Consider the following 6507-nt stretch of genomic DNA (forward strand, 5'->3'; position numbering starts at 1 on the left):
GCGGGGAGGGCGGCTCCGCGGGAGCGGGTGGCGGCGCGCGGCGATGGAGGCGACATGGGCCGCGGGGGCCGGCCACGGGCCTCGCGGGCTCGTCGGCGGCGCGGCATATGGCGCCACGTGGCAGCCTCCGATAGGCTGCGGGTGGCGGCGGTTTTCGTCCGGCGCCGGGCGGACACGTCCGGCGCGCGGAGGGAGAGGCTAGGATTTCGGGGATCCGGAAATTTTTGGGGAGGCTCACATATATATAGCTATAGGGAGCTGGGAGACTCCAAATTGAGCACGGTTTTCGCCCACACGATCGTGATTGAACGACCTAGAGTATGGAAGTGACTTAGAGGGGTTTAGGGCTGTTTGGAGGGGGGTTTTGCTACAACACACAAAAGGACTTTGCGGTTACCCGGTTAACCGTTGGAGTACCAAACGACCTCCAAATGGAACGATACTTGACCGGTGGTCTACCGGTGGTATACCAAGGCCACTTGGCAAGCCTCGGTCCATTCCGAGAACGTTCAACACCCGCTCACGAAAAGAAAACGAAAAGGGGTGCGCCGGAGGAGGTGGGAGTGCCGGATTGCAAAACGGACAACGGGGAAAATGCTCGGATGCAAGAGACGAACACGTATGCAAATGCAATGCACATGATGACATGATATGAGATGCATGACATGAACAAAATGCAAAACGGAAAACAAAACCCGACCACGAAGGGAATATCATAACACATAGCCGGAAATGGCAAGAGTTGGAGTTACAAATATGGAAAGTTACATCGGGGGTGTTACAAGTATAATTGGTAGCTGGTCCCACCGCGGGTCACCTGTTATTTTTCCCAACCCCCCAAAATGTTTGTATTACTTACATAAATTTTACATAAATTTTCATGAAAGTGTATTCAATTTGTTTGAGGTCAATGTTATAGATTAGTTGTTTATCTGATGCGGGGCTTATAAAAGTTACGTATTGACATGGCTCAAGATAAAATTCACAAGTTTGAGAAGAAAAACATACAATTAATTCCATGACAAAAAAGAAGATAAACTCGGTACAATCCAGATTTATTAATACATGTGAATTCAATACAATACCAACATACCAACTTAAGGCAGTGAACAAATCCACCAAAGGAAGTACAAACTATAAACATGCAATAGATTGATACATATTTCTGTTCCACCTCTTAACTTCTTACATACTATTAGAGTCTTCAGTATACGTATCATGTCGTTCTTCTTCTTCATCCATCCACACGAGAGGACTAAAATATATATGTGAATCCTGAATTCACCGCTGAGAATAATTTGGAACCTTGCCTAACAAACTAAAATTTCAGCATGTCAGGTTTCAGCGGAGCCACACACACAATATATGCAATAACTATAGTTCGTATACCTAGGTTGGCTTGTTTTGTTGTGTGCTGCTTGATACCTTCAGCGGCGGTGTGGAATGCTTGTAGCTTTAGCTGCTGCACCTGCACACATGCAAAATCACAAGAGACAAACATTAGAGAATCCATTGACTATTTGGTCATGGAAGAAAAAGATTAGCTGAAGTCTTTTGGAGAACAGGGATGCTAAAGCTAGTTCAAAAGGTGGGCAGGGAATCGAAACAAGTCCGACGTGGATGATGGGGCATGCATGCATGCACACGACGATCGAGTATGTAGCTCAGTAGCTGCTCTTGCTTGGAGACGTAATAGTAAGCTTGAATGTTTGAGTAGTTGAGTATACTAACCAGTAGAAGATGCCTCTGCCGGCTGTGCAGGTGCGTTATGTGGTGTCACAACTGCACGGCAATATCAATCAATTAGAGAGTAGTATACGGATACGATCAGTTTAACCAGTTGCATGCATGCATGGGATTAAGATGTTAGGAGGCTGGCTATGCTTATCAATGTAACATGAGACAAATTTGGAGAGGCTAGCGATGGTGATAGTATCCAACAGGATGAATACCTTTCTTCCTGGCGTCAGAATTTTTCAGTCCAGGCACATCTTTAGTATGCATCACTGCATAAAAAATAATTGATACGAAATTTAATTGGTTAAAATGGGACTGGGATAGTACTACTCAAATGAGCAATTGAGATCGGCGGCCGGTACTAACCATCGTCAGAAGGCGATGCTGAGCCACCTGGTGGTGCAACATACGTGGCAGTGTCATCTGAATTAGTTTTCAGTAGAGGCACTGCATATATATGGCGTGTCAGAAGATATAAATAGAGCTAGTCTGCATGCACGCAATATACTGTTATGATAAGTGGAGGTTAATTAGCTTACCGCCCTTGGTGGACATGTTGTTTGGACTTGGAGAGGCCTTGATTCTTAACTGGGCGTCTGCAGCAAGTTTGAGCTATTGATGGCCAAACGCTTGGGAAAAGTTCGCCTTTTATAGGCTTATAAGGATTGTGAAATCGTAGAAGTTGCATGTAATTAGGACGATCATGACGTCTCTCGAGGAAAAAACTGTATATTCCACTCTATTTGCAGAACTAATTAATTGCGCTGATGTATACATTCTCATCGGTGGCAGTGTCATTGAATCTTTAATTTGACCTAGTTAGATTTGCTAGGATGTGCTCAGTCAAGAAAATTTATATCGCGTATGCAACCAGAAATTACACAGAATAAAACGGATAATTATTTGGAAGTGTATTAACAGTTTTTTCACCTTTCAATAATGCGCCTTATATAATTCAGTTCGGTGACAAACCAAGAGGGAAATGTACTATTTTCCGTCACATGTGGAGGTGATCCTCGTGTCCATAGTTCAGGATGGCAAATGTCCACCATATTTCACCTAAAAAGCAGACACGTTTCCAAACTGAAGAAAAATGTACTACTCCTTCCTTATACGCATGGACAAGAGGGAAAACATATACCATGGTATTGGCTTTTCATAGTTTAACAAAACATAGTAGAAACTGCATGCGGGTTCATTATTTAGGAAAACCATGTATTTCTCATGGTGTGAACATAATATCCTGCCATAAGGGTCTGGTCGTGTGTAATTTCCTTGATCTTGCCATCAAATTAGCACAAGTCTTAATGTAATAGCTCTCTGGCTAGCTAGGTCTTGATATTCTCATAGACAGCTATTGGTATGCAGATGGTATAGATAACTGTCATGGCGCAATTTTTCTTGATTGGCTAGATGATGTGTACATATATGGTAGATGTTTCCTTGGTCGTTGCAGATCAGAGTAAAAATTTAATTTCTCAATACATCAAGTCAAGTCTTTTACGTGTAGAATTTGGACGGTATATGTTCATGATCATTAATTGGTCAGTTAGGGTTTGTCAATGTCGCTATCTTAGCAATGCCCCACAGGATAATTATTGAGTTGTATGAGAGAGAAATGAGAAAAGAGCTTGCCTTCTCTTAGCTAAGAGATGATCTCTCACTAAGAAGGATAAGATAGTTCTATCTGTTGTAAAAGATGGCATTTTTAGCTATATATATTTCTAGTTCAGTTTTAATCATTCCACAATTTTAGGAGCATGAAATATTAACTGCCAGATATAACACAAAGAGATAATTCATTGTACAATATGTTTCTATATCTAAATGACATACATGATGTAAGATGAGACAAGTGGTGACCTACCTAATGCCCCAAGTGTAATTAGTACTTCAAAAACTTTAAATATACATGATTTACTATATGTCTATAAAATATTTATTTAATACAAGTGGCATAATAGATTGAAAATGACATCTTTCTTCAATGCATGATGACATATTGAGGTGCCATGTTTACGCGTTCGTATTAAGGATCACCTACTTTAGTATTGAGTACTCCCTCCGTTTAGGTGTGTAAGTAACTTACGAAAACCAAATAATCCCAAAACACTTAGACATGGAACATTAACTCCCTCCTCGTTTCTTGTTTCGTGACATATCAACCAATAAGAGATGTGGGCCATGCATGCTTTTAATGACTTGAATCTTTCAAACATGACATGCAGTGGTTAATTCATTGCATGCAATGCTATTAACTAGCAAAAAACATTAAGTTCTCTAACTAGCAAAAAAACATTAAGTTCTCTCATTTTCCCCTCAGCATTTGGTCGCGATGCACAACCTAAGATGACTTATACACCTAGACAGAGGGAGTAAAATAAATTACGAATGATAATAATTTAGGCTTATAGCCGTTGCCCCGTTTGCATCGTGGGTTCTGATCTAGTGGGCTTTCGCCTTTTTGTTTCACCGCTTCCTCCAACATCGGCCCCTTTCTTAAAACACCTGGACTTCCTGCGCATCCACATCATCGACGTCCCCAACAACAAATTGACCGCTCGGCTCCCTACCCTTGCTTCTAGGTTCCAACTCTGTCATTGTCTCCCACCATAGCACACATTGTTGACGGCGCACGCAATACTGGAGCAAAGCAAGAGGTAGCAGGGCTCCAAGAAGAAGGTGATTGCAACTTTGCAACTGCATCGCTGCCTACCTGCCCGAGCGCCTCACCAAAATCACCCTCGGCATCTTCTTCTAGATTGCGCGTATCTAGCTCATAGGCCTCTCCACCAGTTTTACATAGGTCGGTAACCTTTGCACGTTTCCATTCGTGTTTTCTGCTATATGTGTGTCAGGTTGGAGAACTCGTCACATCACCCTCCCCCAAGGTCCACCTTCCATCTCCATTTCTCCTCCTATCCATGGCATGTAATACGTACAAGGGTGTCCTGATCTTTCGAAGAGAAATACATGTTGATTTGGCCGGAGTTGACTTTGAAGATCCGACTAGAATGTGAGACGATGGTGCGCCTATGTAATCACTAAACTAACTCCATAATTTTTATTGACCAGGCCGGAGCACGATCAACATCACCATGAAGGTCTAATTTCTTGAAGCAATCGAACTATACTATGTAATCTGGATATTGTGAATATAGATAAAGTGTTCTTGGTTTGTGTTAGGCACAAACAAAGTACACACAGTTGCAGTTGTGTTGAGTATTAAATAAACAAATCCGACCTAAACGAACCCCTGTGACAATATTTATGGTGGGGCAGGGAAAATTTGGCTAGTTCTAAGAGCGGCCCGAATCCAACCCGAGGTAGGGTTTCTTCATGAATAAGGACTCTAGAAACCGCCTATGGTCATCTATTTCGACAAGGGTCTGGTTCAAATGTTAGGTGATGCAATACCTACAGAAACTTCATTCGACAACGAATCTAAAGATTTTTTTTACCATATAGCATATCTTTCGTTAGTCAAAATGAACAGAACATCCCTCATCGACTTATAAACCCGAATGGAGACAATAAATTGTGCGAATATTTTTCAGATTTTTTGACGCACCATATATAAATATGGAACACAACCTACTGCCACAACCTCTATATCCATCAACTCCCTTTCTATGTAGTATTTGGCATCTTAGAAGACGAGAAGGAATAATATACTCGGCAGAACGTTCCCTAGAATGCGATTGGTCGATGGCTCCTTGATTAGTTGCATACATGTGACTTCTACTCCCTCTGTTTCTAAATATTAGTCTTTTAAGAGATCCCATAGTGGACTACATATGAAGCAAAATGAGTGAATCTACAATCTAAAATATGTCTATATACATCCGTATGTAGTTTGTAGAGGAATCTCTATAAAGACTTATATTTAGGAACGGAGTGAGTACAACTTATTATTACGGTTCATTTTTCCGTTTCAATAATGTTACATGATCGAGTCAATGCATGCTTTGTCGGACAGGGAACCATCCAGTTGTCCATGGATCAATGGAATAAATACTGATTTGCATACCTGTTTTTCTACTGTTATAATAATCAAGCCAATAATAATAAAATTTCTCGGTCGTTGGCAATCTTTGCCCCATTAATTGATCTCAGCTGAACTTTCTGTGCTGAGCTGGTTGTGATTACTTCATACTCCGCGGCTGTGCACATGTACACACGTCCAAATTGATATACATTCCACTTGAACGTGAGATACATTCCACTTGAACGTGAGAAGATGGAGTTTTCTAAGTGGCCTCTACAACTTAGGGGCGTAAAACCAGGTGGAACGTATATGTATCTATTTGGACGTATGTACGTGTGCACAGCCGCGGAGTATGAAGTCAGCGAGTGAAATCACAACCAGATCAGCACAGAACCTTCAACTGAGATCAATTAATGGGACAAAGATTGCCAATGACAGAGAAATCTTATTATTATTGGCTTGATTATTGTTACAGTAGAAAAACAGGTATGCAAAGCAGTATTTAATCCATTGATCCATGGACAAGTGGATGGTTCCCTGTCCGACAAAGCATGCATTGACTCGACCATGTCGCATTATTGAAAAACAGATACCATGGTATTGGCTTTTCATGGTTTAACAAAACATAGTAATAACTGCGGGTTCATTATTTAGGAAAACCATGTATTTCTCATGGTGTGAACATAATATCCTGCCATAAGGGTCTGGTCGTGTGTAATTTCCTTGATCTTGCCGTCAAATTAGCACAAGTCTTAATGTAATAACTCTCTGGCTAGCTAGGT

At 41.3% G+C, this 6507-nt stretch overlaps 1 long non-coding RNA gene across 1 annotated transcript; it reads right to left on the reverse strand.

The window, feature by feature from the left end:
* Positions 1-1039: 1039 nt before the first annotated feature.
* Positions 1040-2360, reverse strand: LOC123165089 (uncharacterized). Its single transcript, XR_006482756.1, has 6 exons — positions 2277-2360; positions 2104-2184; positions 1953-2006; positions 1732-1782; positions 1390-1468; positions 1040-1318 (listed from the first exon to the last, which is right to left on the reverse strand). It is a non-coding gene; the product is annotated as an uncharacterized lncRNA (long non-coding RNA).
* Positions 2361-6507: the final 4147 nt, after the last annotated feature.

The sequence above is a fragment of the Triticum aestivum genome, chromosome 1D (genome assembly GCF_018294505.1).
Source record: "Triticum aestivum cultivar Chinese Spring chromosome 1D, IWGSC CS RefSeq v2.1, whole genome shotgun sequence".
NCBI classification, from domain to species: domain Eukaryota; kingdom Viridiplantae; phylum Streptophyta; class Magnoliopsida; order Poales; family Poaceae; genus Triticum; species Triticum aestivum.